Here is a 17,945-nt window from a genome sequence, read left to right as displayed (position 1 = left end):
TCTAGGGCTAGCCAACACCCGTGCGGGGCTGGAGTGGCCCGAGATACTCGCCTGAGCCCTCCCTCTCCTCATGTGGGGCTGTTGTTTCCCCCCACACATTCCTCTGCACCCCACTAGGGGTTGTAATCCACTCTTTTGGCAAAACTGGGCAACCGATCATCAGCTGGCAAGAGCAAACGGGACAAATGCCGGTTTTGCCAAAAAAGTCAGCATGGCCGGGACAGGGTTTAGCAAAGGGACTACCCTGACCAAAACAGGACATATGGTCACCCTATGTTTTTCTTGATAGTTTCAACAAAAGTGGGTTGAGTGGCTATTGAGCATGAAAGGATGCATGTGTGCATTTAATTAAAAGTAACTCAGAAACTAGCTAATTATTCCACTTACAGGTTTAGGCCCAGATTTTTAAAGGTATTTAAGCACCTATAGAAACGGAATGGTTCCTAGTGGGATTTTCACATGAGAGTTAGGCACCCAGGCACTTTTGAAAATCCCACAGGTGCCTATCTTTAAAAATCTGGCTGTTAATCCCTAATGACAATAGGTGCCTTAGACATTTATGAAGACATGTGGTTCACAAATTATTAAAAGTTCTAAGTGTGGCCACTAATTTTTATTAATGCTTTTGAATGTGAAAATTAATTTTCATTAATGTTTTTGAATTACTAAATCCAGAGCTCAGCATCTGGCCAGCGCAGCCAAGCCAGTCACTGGGCAGATGCATGAATAGCTGGGGAGTGACAAGAAATATTCCCCTTTAGGGTGGGGAGCATCAGCTGAGCCATTCTTTGAAGGCTACTTCAGTCAAATGACTAACATAACCTCTACTGACTCTCCATGGAGCAATGGAGAATCGGAATCTGTGCCCAATTCTTCCCCTTGTCTAATGATATGAACTTCCTGTAGCTTTGGCATTGACAGCACCATCCAAGATGCCCCTAGTGCCTTCTCTTCAACAGCTATTTTAGGGGACCAGAGACAGAATTAATTCCTCATAACAAAGGAACTCAGTATCCTAACATCACAGTGAAAATGAAATATTCTTTACATGGGCCTAGAGACTATAAATGGATTGACTTGCAAGACTTTTAGCAGCCTTTTGGGAAGAAGGTCACTTAAGTCCTACATAAAGATTCATGGTCTTTTGGTGTTCTCTTTTTCCTCTCATTAGAAAGGTTTTTTTCTCCTGTTTTGAATTCCAGAGTCATCCTACTGGTACCTAGCTCATCATCAGAGTTCAAGTACTGTGCTCTATCATGTCTGTCAATAAATCCTATTCTCTTTGGACAGTAATCTTTATCTGGCCCAGAGGACATGTCCTAATTTCCATTCTTCTCCTTCAGTGTTAGAGCCATCCAGGACATTGGATATATACAGCCCTCTTTCCATGACATGACTTTAATCTCCCCTGTTCTAAAGATAATGATCATATATCCATCACCTACATCTGATTTGCCATCCTCAGTAACTTAATTTCCCATTCCAAGCCAGAAGGGTTTAATTTCCTTCTTCATTGATCTCTTGCTCTTGTAGTGTAGGGGGAAACTTTGAGAAAATTAATTTAACATCTTTCACTGTATGGTATGTTTCTTTTTCTTTTCTTTTTTTTTGAGGGGGGCATTTTTGCTGTTGATTACTTCATCAATATTATCATGTATTCTGTTTTATTTAAACTTTTTGCTACAATTTATATTTGTCATGCATATTCAGTGTTTCTGCTATGAACTGTTTCATTTCTCTTCAAGAAAATAATGTTTCATTCTTCATCATCTATCTAGTTAATTTATCAACACTAATATTTACTTGCCTTTGAGCCTTATCTTCCTGACGTCATAACTTTTGTTTTGTTGATAGCTAGTTTGCAGTTTTGATTTCAAAATTACTGTATGTCATCAGCACTAATGTCACTTGATTGAGTGCATCTATCTGCTTCACTGATCCTGCCTCCATCTTTGGTTAATGCATCATTCTCTGTAGGGACAGACTGATTCAAGTAGTAATCATTTACCAAATAAATTATTGCTGTGCCTCATTGATAGCGTGCCTTGAGCCATTTCAATTTAACATTTAGAAAGTTCAGCTCTCAGTCTTATGTTTACACACTTTCTTTGTGTCATTATATAATATTCCTTTCTATGGAGAGTGGAACCCAGAAAAGAATGAGTGTTAGCTTATTTTTTTTAAAAAATTGCGGTGTTTTGCAAGTTATTAGGCATATATTTACAATTTCAAAGAGTTACTTGAACAATTCCTTCTAAGAAGAAGATTAGGCTTAAGGCTGTGTTAGTGATTCCTATCATTTCCATTTAAAAAATCATGACTTTTAGGGGTGGTTCCATAAAAAGCAATGATATTTTGCATCCCAGTCTTCCCACTGCTGAACAGGATTCTTCCACGAATTTATTATAAGTTTGGATATTTTTGGTGGGGTTTTTAATGTCAGATACTTTTTCAATGGAATTTTTGAAGGCTCTGGAGCAGTTTATCAGCACAAGTCCAATTAATGCTAAGTCACTTGGGTGCTTTTGAAAATCCTACCATTAAACTTTTAATGAACAACTATTTACTTTTTTCTAATGGTTAATAACTAATTATGTTGACTCATTAAGGCATGATTATCTGTTGGGTTTTTTTGTTGTTGTTGTTTTTACTATTAGGAAAGTGCAGACAGAGTTAAAGACACATCTGGGTTTTTAATTATTATTTTGGCTAACCAATATTTCCTCTATAGACTGTCCTCATAACTTTTTAATTACTCTCTTTGATGCTTTTACTTAATGTAATATTGCAGTGTCCTCTGATCAAGGTATGAAAAACTTTACCTCCTGGTACTGTTTGCTGCTGAACTTCAAAGAAGGTTAGGAGGTATTCTTTCTCTGTCCACCTCTACTGTGGACCTCATCAGTCCCAAGACATTGAATACAAATACCTCAGATTGCAGGTATTCGGTGATCCCAGAGGATGAAAGTGCTAGTATTGTACCTGTGCATCTCATGCACAGTTGTTATTATTTATTTATATCATGGTATCACCTAGAAACCACAACCAAGACTGGCCTTATTGGGCTAGGCTCTGTACAAGTACATAGTAAGTGACAGTTCTTGTCTGAAAAAGTTTACGATCTACATTGGTAAGACTTCAGTGGCTGAAAGGAGAAACAGAAGTGCCTTGCCCAAGCTCACACAGCAGGTCAGTGGCAGAACAAGGAATGCAATGCAGGTCTTTTAACTCCCAGTCCAATCGCCTTATCCACTAGACCATGCTGACACTCTGTGGAATCATGGCCACCAAGGCACGTTGCAACTAAAATAGCTAGACTGATAGGTTGTAACCTGCAGCCCCATCTACAGAAAGGCAAAAGGAGTCACTGCCAGCCTCACCTGCAAGGGAAGCAGAGCCATTTCCATCATCCTTCTTTCCTTTTTCAGGAAGTGTTATTGATCTGCAGCCCTCCTCAGGACAGTGCAGAAAAGTGTGAAAATTCCTTATTTGTAGAGCTGGAAATTCCAATATTTCAAAATTTGTTTTCATCCTGAATTGAAACAGAAGGTTGAATTACAATACATTTTTTTTCTTCTGAATGAAAATTCAAAAAAAAAAATTCCTTTTGGAAATGTCAAAACATCTTGTTTTGGCATTTTCAATAGAAATGAAACATACCAACATTCCCAAATCAACATTACATTTTGATTTGTTAGACTGACTTGAAACATTTTGTTTTGCTTGGGATGATATTAATCTGTTTCCCCCTCAGTTATTACAGTGCCTCATGCTCACACGCTCCTAGGCCAGACTTCCCAGCTGTACTTTTATCCTGAAAAATTGATTTTGGGATACTGCTATAATAATCTGCCTATCACCTCCTTAGTCTATTCTTCCTGCGGTAAAAGTTTCCAGGGTTGTTAAGGAAACACTAAAGAATACGGATATAACTTTCCAATAAAGTAATTGACAAAAAGTATTCTTCCCAAAAACAAAGTCACTTTTATTAATGTAACTAATAATCCCTAATACAATGTATCCTAAAAGTCCTAAACAAAACAAAATCCCTGAGACACAAATGCCTTATTGCAAGATTGTCAAGGTTCCTCCCCCACTCTGAACTCTAGGGTACAGATGTGGGGATCTGCATGAAAACCTCCTAAGCTTACTTTCACCAGCTTAGGTTAAAACTTCCCCAAGGTACAAATTAATTTTATCCTTTGTCCCTGGATCTCCACTGCCACCACCAAACTCTAACTGGGTTTACTGGGAAACGTAGTTTGGACACGTCTTTCCCCCAAAAATCTTCCCAACCCTTGCACCCCACTTCCTGGGAAAGGTTTGGTAAAAATCCTCACCAATTTGCTTAGGTGACCACGACCCAAACCCTTGAATCTGAGAACAATGAAAAAGCATTCAGTTTTCTTATAAGAAGACTTTTAATAGAAGTAAAGGAATCACCTGTGTAAAATCAGGATGGTAGATACCTTACAGGGTAATTAGATTCAAAACATAGAGAATCCCTCTAGGCAAAACCTTAAGTTACAAAAAAGACACACAGACAGGAATAGTAATTCTATTCAGCACAGTTCTTTTCTCAGCCATTTAAAGAAATCGTAATCTAACACATACCTAGCTAGATTACTTACTAAAGTTCTAAGACTCCATTCCTGGTCTATCCCCGGCAAAAGCAGCATACAGACAGACCCAGACCCTTTGTTTCTCTCCCTCCTCCCAGCTTTTGAAAGTATTTTGTCTCCTCATTGGTCATTTTGGTCAGGTGCCAGTGAGGTTACCTTTAGCTTCTTAACCCTTTACAGGTGAGAGGATTTTTCCTCTGTTCAGGAGGGATTTTAAAGGGGTTTACCTTTCCCTTTATATTTATGACAAAGATAAAGAGCATTCAAACTACAAAAGCATATAGTTTCAATGATTCTAAGTGAAGCGATTTGATACAAGTGGCTCGTTTGTAACAAATAGCTGACAGCAGTTCTTAAATTATTCTTTTAGTTTTACATAAATAAAATACAGTTAAACCCACACACATTTCAAGAATACACATATTAAATACTATGCTAAACTATACTATACTAAAAATTATATAAAAAATTGGCAAGCTTACTTTATACATCCATTGGTATTCCTTTAAAATCACAGTTGCTGCCTTGTAAATCTTTAATCACTATTGCTAGGGCCCTACCAAATTCATGACCATGAAAAACATGTCATGGACCATGAAATCTGGTCTCCCCTTGTGAAATCTGGTCTTTTTTGTGCTTTTACCCTATACTAAACAGATTTCACGGGGAGACCAATGTTTCTCAAACTGAGGGTCCTGACCCAAAAGGGAGTTGCAGGGAGGAGAAAAGGTTATTTTAGGGGCATCACGGTATTGCCACCCTTACTTCTGCACTGACTTCAGAGCTGGGCAGCCAGAGAGCAGCAGCTGTTGGCCAGGTGCTCAGCTTTGCAGGCAGCACCCTACAAGCAGCAACACAGAAATAAGGGTGGCAATACCATACCATGCCACCCTTACTTCTGCGCTGCTGCTGGCGGTGTCTCTGCCTTCAGAGCTGGGTTCCCAACCAACAGCTGCTGCTCTCTAGCTGCTCAGCTCCCCCCCCCCCAACTCCTTTATGGGTCAGAACCCTACAATTACAGCACCATGAAATTTCAGATTTAAAGAGCTGAAATCATGGAATTTATGATTTTTTAAATCCTATAACTGTGAAATTGATGAAAATGGACCGTGAATTTGGTAGGGCCCTAACTATTGCTGTTCAGCTCTTGGTCAGTCAGCTGTTCTCTGCTCCAGTTTTCTTCTCTCTCTTTCTTCAGCAGCTTTTCTGATTTCTTTCTAGCAGCTTTCTCTTTGCTGGCTTTCAGTTCTCTTTCTTCTCCCAATTGAAACTCTCTCTCTCTCTCCAGTCCAGATCTTTTCCTTTTCTCCCTGTTGACTGACTGCCCTGCCCTAAATGTCTGGTTTTATATACTATGCAATTAGGACTTCCTTATATACCCTTAAGCAAATACTCCATTTACACATGATCAATATCATAACCTCAGAATTATGATTGACAGCTCTGTCCTTTAAAATAAGTTGTGACCAGTTTGAGTGGGTCATGACCAGTTAGCTCCTAAGTTAACTGACCTTTCTGTCACCCCTTACTGCACATACTCAATAGCCACCAACCTTGCACATGCTCACTGTTGTCATTTACCTCAGAGCTGTGATTCTGCCAACACACACACACACACACACACTTGGCTCTTTGCTAGTGCACCATTTTAGAAATCCTAGTTGTTCACTGAGCATGCTCAGGGTCTGCAGCATCCATCTCAGGATGGAGTGACTTTTGCTTCTTCAGAATAAAGATCAGAAAAACAAAGTGGAGACTGGAAAATTTCTCTTGTAATAGTACTACATCTCCCATGGTGCACCATGGTCATGGACCTCCCATGATGCATCATAATGGTTCAACAACTAGACCAGGGGCTCTCAAACTGGGGGTCAGCCTCCATCCCAAACCCTGCTTTCCCGCCATTATTTTTTAATGTATAAGGGGGGGGTCGCACTCAGAGGCTTGCTATGTGAAAGGGGTCACCAGTACAAAAGTTTGAGAACCACTGACTAGACAGACCATGATACATCATGGAAGGTTTAGTGCAGATGGCAACCCCAGCAAACAGAAAAGAATAGGTGTGTGAGGTGCTCATACTGCAGATCCCATGAGGCACTGCAGCAGCTCAGAGGGACACAGATTAGTATTGGTCTAATCTGAAATGTTTCAATTTGGTTTGACAAACTAAACTACTTTGATTCATGTCAACCCAACTTGAAATGAAATATTTCATTTAAATTTTCCTGAGAGAGAAAAAAAAGCAAATCTGAAAATTTCCCACATGATAATTCAATGTTTATAGAAACATTTTCCATTGGAAAAAAAATTTAGATGCAAATTTCCCAGCCAGCTTTATTTATCTGTAGATATAAGGGACACATTCTGTTCTGTGCTGTACAAGTGCATCCCCCAATGTGTTCAGTGTAGTAGCAAAGATGTAACTGAAGGCAGAATTTGATCCTTAAGGTTTATACAAGTAAAAGCATCTATTATATTCAATACAATACCATCTTCAGTGCCACGGTAGTGCATGATGTTAATCTGACCTTTGAACAGTTTTTAACTCTAAAGTTGTTCAAATAATTGCCACAAGAACTATTTTTATAAAACCCACCACACTTAAGGCAAAGACTAAGAAATTTCAGGCTGAAAATTACAGAAAGTTACAATTGATGAAAAACTGGTGATTTAGAATGGAAACTCTTATGCAATTTTAATGATACTAGAAGTTGCCACACCCATTATAATACACACATACAGCCATGTCATGGTAATTTAAAATTAATTGCTCGCATAATTTTAATTTTGAAATTGAATCCATATTTTGAAATATAATGTGCAAATAGGACACCTTACAGCAATAAACTTTCTTCTGATAAGATAAATATTTGTAGCACTTAGAAATACAAAAGTTTACATTTTAGAAATCTGATTAAAACATTCCTTTTCTATTTATCCCATGTTTCAACAAGGAACAATTTTTTATGGCTGAATTACAAACCCTGCTATAAAGAAAATGGTGCTACAAGCTTGACCATTGAATGTGTATAAATGCACAGCCACATTTCCTTAGGGCTTTTCTACATGGCGATTTAGTGTGCAACAGGCCAAGGTGTGAACCTACAGTACATTAGCTTGCTGCATGCTAAGGAGCCACATGGGTCCTGCTACTTCATAGTAGACATTCCATAGTGTGCTTTGACCTACTGCTGTTTGAAACATTTGAATCTCTGCATTTTCCTCTGATCTGTAAAATGCACCATCTCTTCATTTGTTTGTTCCTCTGGAATAACCAGTAGTTGTAATTCTGAATTAACTCCCCTTCCCCCCAAATCACTGGCATACTTGCAATAGTTGCTGTATTATTTCACCATTTTATTCTGTCACACATGCCCTTAATTCAAGCATTTGTTCCTAATAGGTTTCATATATTCTGTCAGAATGTGACAAATTTGTCCCAAATGTGAGTTTAATGTTAAAAAAAAGAAAAGAAACGGTGGAGTGGGATGGGCTGATGGAATCAAACTAATAAGTACAGGTCATAAATCCATTGCACCAGAGAACCAAAGGGTTTATAAAAGTGTGTGAATGCAGTTATACTAGTATAAAGGTGTTTATACCAGTATAGATTATGCCCCTTCCCATATGGGAATAGCTATACCAATATAAGCACCTTTATTCCAGGATAACTGAACCCATACTGGAGGGATTGTACCATATAATTAAAGCAGTAAAACTAGTGTCTAGATAAGCCCTTATTTCCTGTTATTAATTCCAAGCCCATATTATTCTTTTATACCCAAAATAATGGGAAAAAAACTTGGAAATGACATTATTCTAAAAAATATTATTTATACCATAGTAAAAAGAAACAAATCTGCATTATTTAAGAGAGGCGCAATTTCACCTCTTCACACCCCGATTCTGTCCCTTTTATTATCTAGAGCAACTATCTGGATAGTATTAAAACAATGAAAAGTTTCTTCAACACATTAAAAACATAACTATTCTGGTGACAATCTTTGATGAAGATTGAAAATGGCTGAGACCTTTAATTTTAGACAATAGGATGGGAGCCTGGATAATTCATGGATAATTCATAATGTGTTTAACAATCCAGAGCTCTGTGCTTTTAAATAATTGCAACTGGACTGCTGATTGGCTTTAGCTGAGCCTGTAAGAGACTTCTAAAGTACTTCATATTTTTTCCTGAAACATAATTCAGTTCTGATTACTTCAAAGGGGGCATTAATAGTTTTCTCAAAATACAACCTTGAAAATTAAAGCCATTATACTTCCAAGATTATGAATGAAGTTTCTTTTTCAAATAAGCCATTACATTAACATAATGAGAAAAAGTGAGGGAGGGAAGGAGAGGCAGAGGGAAAGATGAGAGAATATATAGCCTGATTGTCAGGGGTACTAAGTACCTGCAGCTCCCATTGACTTCACTAGAAACTGCAGGTGCTCAGCACTTCTGGAAAAAAAACCAGGCCATTAGACCAGTAAAAGCTAGAGAGAGAGACGAGGCTATGAAAATGCATTTACTTCCCAATTTTACTTATATTAATCAAAATGAACATTCAAAGCAGAACTGGAGGGTCAGGCTTATCATTTCTGCAGCCTTGAAGTAATATTTTCCTATTTAACAGAACAATTGACTGACAATTGCTGTAGTGAGAATGATGTCTGTTTGGCTTTACACCTGGGGTATACAGGCAACATCTGAGGACAGCAGCTCATCAGCCTTCACATTCTGTGACACAAATCCCCTAGCACCTGCTCTTTCATTGCTTTCTTCTGAAATGTAATTGAAAAAAAAAAAACTAGCATAAAACAAGTGTTAAAGGAAATCAAGGGAAGTACTAATGGCTAAGTGCTAAAATGTAAAAAGAATGATAACATTTCCTGTGTGTGTGTGTAGTGGTCATTTACATCTTTAAAGTCGTTTACCTCAGGGAATTTTAATAAATGAAAGCAAATAAAAACAGATAGCTTGTAAAACCACAGATCCATGCTAGATTAAAGGTAACACCACACTGAAGAAATCAGGCAACTGTGGACAATTCCATCCCATCCTCTGTTGTATCTAAAATATTTGCATACATTCCCAGAAATTCATGATCCTCATCAACTGCTTTTAATTCAGATCATGAAAAAGTTACTCTGGGGAGAGAGGAAGTGAGGGAGTGATGGGACAGTTGCCTAATAGCCACACTACAAAAGTGCACTTCTGTGAGTGAGTTACATTGATTCCTTTGTGACCTGTGACATCTACACAGGTGTATTTTAGAATTTAAATATTTTCTAATCTTCTATATGCATCCTGAGCTCTATTTTTCAAATAGCAATCTGTTCTGAAAACAGGGATTTCCCATTGTGCTAACTGTGGTAAACCAGTGGACCACATTTTCTGTTTCCCAGTTTCTGGTTCCTTTTAAATGTAATGTAACATCAGGAATTATGTAGTATTGAAATGATTGGTATTTACTGCTATTCCAGTAAAATTCCTTTTAACACAGTACCTGCTTTGCTAATTTGCATTGCTGAGCATTGGTTCACGGCACATGTATGCCCAGAATCTGCAAACCCAGAACTCAGAGAGAGCAGACATAGATGCAACACATTGCATATATTTTGGTACAGGTGAATAATTTTGCCTACTAGAGTTTGTCCATGTCTCTTTGAAATGGGCTGTCATCTGTGATTAGAAATCTGGAAAAAAAATCACATGAGGAGAACAATCCAGGCACATCATTATGCCATTTAGTATCACAGTTGCTGCCTCAAAAGCTAGAGAACTGGAGGAAAATAAAAATGTTTTTATACTCGTCCAGTGGACTGGATTTGATTCCAAACACCTGAGCTAGTATGTACTATTCAGGGCTTAGAAAGAAGCTTCATTCCTAGCCTATTTACTCATCAGAATTGCCTTTCATGTCCTGGTGCTACCAGTCTGATCCATTCTATGGTTTGTCCTAACATACATCAGAATATTAACAATACAGGCATTGTGAGGAATAGGTAGTTCACATTTGTAAAGCATTTTCAAGGCAAAAAGCAGTGTATGTGTGTTAAAACATAATGATGATTATAGTTTATAGACGCACGTAGAATCCCCAAAAAGATTTAAGGCCCCTTTGTTCACTGTGCTGAACACATAAGAAGATATTTCCCTGCCCCAAAGAGCTTACTGTCTAAGAACGATTTAAGTGCTGAGGATGCAATCGCAGACAGTGTTTCATTAGCCTTAATTCTTCCCAAATTGAGTCAAGTTTTACCTTTCATGTCTCCAATGGAGTTGATTCTACAGCCTTCCTACCCCAACTCTTCTTATTACATCTTCCCTTTATATGCAAATTAAATTTCCCTCCTCCTCTTTTTTGTTAAAAAATAGTGTTTTATTGCAAGAATTATATACAACAAGCACACACAGAATATATCTATGTGAGATAAGTAATTATGACATTAATATTACTAGTCTACAACCCTCCTGTAGCTCACTTTCAGTCATGTTAAATCTCAGGGTTAAAGTGACCTCTAATGAAGAGGCAGGCCCTTCCAGAGAAGTTTGGGGCTCCAGTACATCACATCGTGTTCACCAGGGCCCCACCCCTCCCATTTATTTATAAAGATGTTACAGGCATTTAGGGATGGAAGGGGCTGACTTCAGGGCGCTCGTTCAACTGTCCCCACTTTCCCTCCCTCTCATCAGCCCTTTGAAGAGGGTAGATAATATTTTTATAAACTTGGAGCAATTTGTTTCCAGTGAAGAAATCCCAAGCTGATTGATTTTGCTTGGTAAGCAGAAATTGCTGTAAAGGGGCAGAAAAATACTCCAAGTACTGCAAAACCAATCAACCAGAAGAAAAATTAAATAATCTACTTGAGTATGACACTATATGTATGGGGGATTTCTGATTTTTTTAAAATGTATCCTCCTCTGGAACCAAACTATTAATTCATGTTCAACAAGAAAGATCAAGCTGAAATGTGATAGGTTTACTGCTGCATCCTGTTATGACAGCCGCGTGGAAGTAGCTCAACTATAAATTACACTGTGGTAGAGAACAGGTAGTTACACAAAGCTATTTACATGCCCATATTTATTTGTATACTAACTGTGTTAAACAAAATGCATGGCAATATTTTTTCTAATATGAATCCCCAGAGATGTATGAACTCATTGTAGAAAAAAGTTTTATAGATATTCAGCAGATTCTTTCAAGCTCTTTGTGCTCTTTATTTAATTGCTTTTGTGGGATGTGTGTCTTTATGTGCTTGAGGGTTTGTCTTCTTGATTATCTTGCTGAGCTTAGAGATCCAATCTACACCCTTCGGAAATTATCCATATGTTATCTGTTGCTCATAGTGCAGTGAAGCAATTCAGGGTGTGAAGCCAGCTGTATTTTTAATCAGTAGTCTTCCTGATGAAGAAAAGTGGGAAGTTTGCCGCAGCTAGTTCAACATAAGATAACACTCATGAACTTCATCTTAGCACAACAGATAGCACCCAGATACACTTACCAGATAATTTGATAACAAGTGTAGAAGCTGCAGTTTTGAAATAATTCAGCAAGCTTTCTAGGTTTTACTATTTTCCAGATCTTCTTGCCGTAGAATTTCTGGGAATGTAAATTAAAAAGGAAATATGCAACATGATAATTTCCTGGAAATGACTCCATAGTTTGGGGTGCGTTTTAGAATGGCCTTAAAATAGGACATAAATTTCTGTTAAGTCAATAAGTGCTTAAAAAGAGCTGTGACGGAATAACTTGTTACATTAGTTCAGGAGCACATTTGTCTAACTGTGTTTATCTGCACTATAAAGCTGATGGAAAGAACCATGCATAGCTAATGCCTTGGAGACATTATTTGATGTAACCAGATGTGGCAAGTTTCTTGAACAAAGATACAGAAGCATGAAAGTGATTTTTAAAGCAACAGAGTTACTACTGTTTCACCTTTGCCTTTCAGAAGACATAGTAAACTAATAGGAGGATTGAGAATGATCTATATAATCTATCTATCCAGATGGTGACAGTTAAGAGAAAGTAGAAACAACTTTACATTCCATCTGCACAGAATGAGCTCAGTGTGATATTAGTCTATCTAGGCTGAGGTTTGTTGGCTATAAATTGTTATCTGGGAAGGAAGTTTTGGCTTAAATTGATATTTTTCAGTAACTGAGGAACTGTCTAAAAATGCTGACAGATCAGACTCAAACCCTAGATATGAGATGAAGAAGGATGGCTTGTGTGGGACTGATGATTGAACAATTGATGGGAGAGTGTAGAGTGAGTGGTGATGGGTGAGACATGGTACAGAACAGTTTACAGAACAGGGGGGCATGCATCAGCATTCATGTCGCACTCCTCCGGGTCGGGGGAGCTAATGATCCAACTAGCGCACCGAATTCAGTGATGAATCCTTGTCACGTGCCACCTGAGGCACATTGCACATATGCTAAGAAGAAGAATATAAAGAAAGAAAATGGGAAAGCTCAGGTGAGAAGAATTCAAGAAAGAGATTTCACCTTTTGAATGTATATTTGGTTCTCTTTATTTTACAGCTGGTCATATGTCTTCTGGTTCATATTTCCAGTTTGTGCTCAGTGATCGATGGGACTAGATTTTATGCAGCTAAATTTTTGAAACACTGCCTCTAAATGTGGGTGCCAGGATATTTTGGTCATTTTGGGCCTAATTTTCAGAAGTGACTTGTATTGCAAGAAATTAGAAAATAAATAAATTGTTCCAAACTCATCCTCTGGTATGGTGCCTAGCTTTAATTGTTTTAAGAGCCATAGTAATGCAGAGATAGTAATTGATATGCCAGAAGGTAAAGCCAAAATTGTAGTTTGGGTTTATAATGAGAGGAGAATACCTTACCTGAAAAAAAAATCATTTCAAATTAGGAACAAATAATTATTTCATTTAAGTAAGAGGGATTAAAAAGCTTAAACATTTAGGAGGATTTTCTATTAACATTCTTATGCCAAGGGATTCTCAATACTTTCAGAAGCTTGTTCATAAACATACATTTGTGTACACTGTCATAGAAGCTCAAAACATAAATTGATACAAATTATTCCTGGTCCTGGGATTGACATTATGAAGTTAATTACATTTTATGTAAACATGCATGCACATATGAGTTCATTTTACCCATGGTCTATATAAATAATAATGATGAAATCACTCTCCCTAAATCTTTTTCAACAGACATTAAACTTCATATAAATTCAATTATTTAATTTTTTGAAAAAACACTTTTCATTCAGAAGATTTTGAAAAAATAACTGATTAAATTTCTATGTCTTTTTCCCCCAATTTTTTGAATTTTCTTCATCCTCCTTGTTCCCTTTCTTTCTAATTTGCCACTGAAATGGGTGGGTGGTGAATGGTGGGGAAGGATGGAGGAGAAACAAAAACTGGACATTTTTACAGTTTTTCTCAGAGAAACTCTGGAAAATTCCAAAAAAGCAACTTTTTTCAAAAAAATTCTATTTTCAGATCTAGCCATATTTCAAGAAAAAAATGTCATTTGAAAAATTTCAGCCTGCTCTAATAAATTTATTGGGCATTTTAAATTGAAATGTACACCTCATTTAAGCGGACTTTTTGTTTAAAGCTATATGGACAGTTTAACACACAATATTAACACAAGAAAATAACATACAAATAGCCATACTGTGTCAGACCAACGGTCCATCTAGCCCAGTATCCTGTCTTCCGACAGTGGCTGGTACCAGATGTTTCAGAGGAAATGAAAAGAATAGGGCAACTATAGAATGATCCATCCCCTGTCACCAGTCCCAGATTCTGGCAGTCCACGATTTAGGGATACCCAGAGCACGCAGTTGAGTCCCTGACCCTCTTGACTAATAGCCATTGATGGAGCAGTCCTCCATGAAGTTAGCTAATTCTTTTTGAACCCAGTTATAATTTTTGGCCTTAGCAACATCCCCTGGCAATGAGTTCCACAGGTTGACAGTGTGTTGTGTGAAGAAGTATTTCCTTATGTTTGTTTTAAACCTGCTGCCTTAATTCATTCAGTGAAATTTTATTTTCCATTCTTTTCCATAATCCTCTTCTGAATGTAGCAAATTTCTTGACAACAATGGGGTACATCGCTAATTATGCAGCTTGGGACACTGTAGCTGAAAAGGACCGCTTATAACAGTAATAACGAGCAAGACAAACAACACTAAATGTGAGTGCAGAACACATGTTAGATTTCACACACACACCCTGCTCTCTCATCCCCAAAGCAATTGTGCCGGGCATGCTGGAAGACAGACAAGATGCAAGGAATGTGATTTTTTTAGCCCATAACTTTAACTCAGCTGGGACCTACTCAGAAATACTCATACAGTGCAGGAGGTCATGAGTCCTTCCTTAATTGCTTCCACTTGGTGAAGGGCTGATGCCATCCCTTGACCCCTCCACAGTTGTTCCCCAGACAATTGCTGGAACCCCATAACCCTTATATCATATGACAGTTAAAGAGGTTGTCTCCTCTTTGTATCAGACATTAGAAGCCCCAGCCCCATTCCCCAGTTTCTTTAGGGGATGTCTTCCCCTACGTTCACACTTCTAGTTCAGTTCATCGGGAATCAAACCCTGCATGGAGCAAGTATGTGCACTAGAAACCTGCCACAAGGAGGCACCCGCAATTAACTTGTCGGCCTTCTCCCACCTCTCAATCCAGATGTATGAGGGGGCTTTGGCTGGAGGAACTGGGTTTATATACCCTCCCAGGGGTACACAGAGACTAATGGCTTACCTGAGCCCCCGAGCCTGCTCACCAGCTCAGATGATGCCTTCCCCTGCCACTTCCATCCACCTCCCATTCCCAACCCTTGAGGAAGGAGGGAAACCCTAAAGGAGCCACTGCTCCTGTTTCCCACCCGTCCAGACAAAGACCCCTGTGAGGTTGCAATTCTTCTTGCCTGACAGGCAATTGTGCCAGAGAATTAAAGGCTTGCTTTTCCATTAGGGTCAGGATACATTTTCTTCATTGTGTTAAACACACTTTCTATCCACATTAAGAGGGCGGCCTTTTGAGTTATGGGGGTTTTTTTTGGTACCTATTTTGTAGTCAGGGCAGGTATAACAGTAACTGATAATGATGCAGCACAGGACCTCATTTCAAAGCTCTCTCTTATGGGCCCCTCTTTTCAATATTACAGTATAACAGAGCAATTGCTAATGTTAAGCAGCTTTTCTGTCTTCTGGGGATAAAGGCAGATTTTTCACATCATGTAGCGACGACCCAGAATGAGAATATTCCCTTTGCCTATTGCTCATTAGTATGTTCAATGGCACAGAGAGCAGGGAAAAAGCAGTACCTTCAGTGCTTCAGACAAGGCACTAGTGAAGCCAACAATCCAAGTAGATTATACTAGTGCAGCACTACACTCATCACCCATCCCCGCCTGTTCTGTTAACATGAAAAGGGCTAGTTTTTAAGTATTAAACTTAAAGTCCATATTTAGGCCTCAGTCCTACAAAGATTCACAGTGTATATAAGCATATATATAAATCTTTGCAGGATTGGGATTACATGTAAAGTTACCTCATATGCTTAAAAAAAGTTTACTGACTTTATTCAAATCTGGTTAAATATGTTGTGACAAACTGGGAAACATCTATCTTATTTTGTATGGATATGTTTGTTTATGATGAGTTACTTGTTACAGAGTTAGATCAAAAGGGATTATTAGCGGACACAAGCAGGAAAGGTAAAGTGTTGGACTAGATAAGGAGCATCCCAGTAAACACTCAGACCAATAACGGGGTTTACAGTTATGGAGGGCGTGTAATGGAGGCTGGAGGAGGCTAAGTCTCCCCAAACCTCAGCTAAATACTCCCTGCCCCAGGGCTGGGGTGCAGCGGGGCTCAGAACTCCTCCGGGGGTCGGGCGGGGCTCAGGGCAACTCAGGGGTGCGGGCCAGGGGCAGGCCAGGGTTCCTCCAGCCACGGGGCTCCTCTGGTCCCGCTGGGTGAGAGCAGGGGGGCAGAGTGGATGGGAACTCGGGCAGAAGGAGTGGGGTAGAGAGCTAGTCTCCCCAAACATGGGGTTCACATGCTGCCCATGTTTATAGTCATAAAGAGGTGACGCCTGGCCCCACCCCTCATGATACACTGCTGTTTTGCCAAGGTGAAGGAGAGAGAACACTAAAACACTACAGGACCCCTGGCCTACAAAATAGAGTGTGGTTCGGTGAGCTAAGAGAGGCAGCCCAGGGAATCAGCAAAAGCAGAGACAGAGGGAATATGCTGCAAGCAGGACAAGCAGGGATGGGGGTAAGCTGGGCTGAGGGGAACTTGCAGAAACTGGCAAGGAAAGAGTAAGTTGTAAGTAAGACCCCAGGGTATAGGCCTTCTGTTGGTTTTACCTTCTGATCTACATGTTTGGTAGCTTTGGGGGAAGGAATAAATAAATAATGCTTTGCTTTGAAGATGCTGTTTTTGAGTCACTTTGATCAATTTGCTGGTCACAGAAGTTAAAGGGCTTACAGGTATCGGAGGCAGTTGGGCCTATCACATGAACACAGTTCTGAAACAGGGGGTGATGATGCCCAGAGACTCAGTCCCAGAGTAGTTGAACCCTGCAGTTTCACCCAGAATGTGGTACAGGAAGCCAGGCCTGTCACCTAAGGTGTGCACTCAAGAGGCACTAAAAGAGGCATCCCTGTAGCCAGACCATGTGTGTTTGATCAAACCCTAACCCTTCAGAGCTGCATTTTCTAGATTTCTTATATACCACGCAACCTGTTTGAAAAAAATAAAAACAAAACAAGCCATGAGTAACTGTATTACAAGTAAAGAAAAGTAATTTGCATTTCAGAGGTCCAAAAAGGTCAAGAGTGAGCAAGAATGTGTCTAATGAGTTTACAAAACTTTTTGCACTTAGATCTTCAAATTTCCTGATGTGTTTGATATTTTTCTGATTTGATATCAAAGCTAAATTTAGAGTCAAGCTACCCTAAGCAATAAACAAGTTTCAAAAGTTGCTTTTACAAGCAATGGCAGGCGAGGTAAAATTAAGGTCCTCTTCCAATTATTTCTAGTTTATCAATAAAAAAATATGTTTTAAATCATAGACAGTAGCTATCTTAGCCTTCTGTTAAGTTGCTTTGCAATAATATAGACAGGAAGAAAAACTTTTTTTTCCTGAAAAGTTGTGTTTGAAGAAAGCTCACAAAGTTATATTTGGGATGATCAAATATCTGAGAGTAAATGATTAATTGTTAGTCATGCCCATTTGGGATCAATCTGTAATGTGATGCATGATGTCTTAGGAGGGAAGCTCCTGAAGTCAAGTCTCATTTTT

The 17,945-nt window shown here is 38.8% G+C and overlaps 1 long non-coding RNA gene across 1 annotated transcript in view; it reads right to left on the bottom strand.

The window, feature by feature from the left end:
- Positions 1-17,945, bottom strand: part of LOC142071416 (uncharacterized) — a 39,645-nt gene that overhangs the window by 3,724 nt on the left and 17,976 nt on the right. Inside the window, exon 2 of the long non-coding RNA XR_012667449.1 lies at positions 3,381-3,532. This is a non-coding gene — a long non-coding RNA (uncharacterized LOC142071416). The remainder of the gene's footprint in view (positions 1-3,380; positions 3,533-17,945) is intronic.

The sequence above is a fragment of the Caretta caretta genome, chromosome 3 (assembly GCF_965140235.1).
Source record: "Caretta caretta isolate rCarCar2 chromosome 3, rCarCar1.hap1, whole genome shotgun sequence".
NCBI classification, from domain to species: domain Eukaryota; kingdom Metazoa; phylum Chordata; order Testudines; family Cheloniidae; genus Caretta; species Caretta caretta.
Note: the sequence above shows the minus strand (reverse complement) of the source record. Positions and strands in the feature narration are given on the sequence as shown.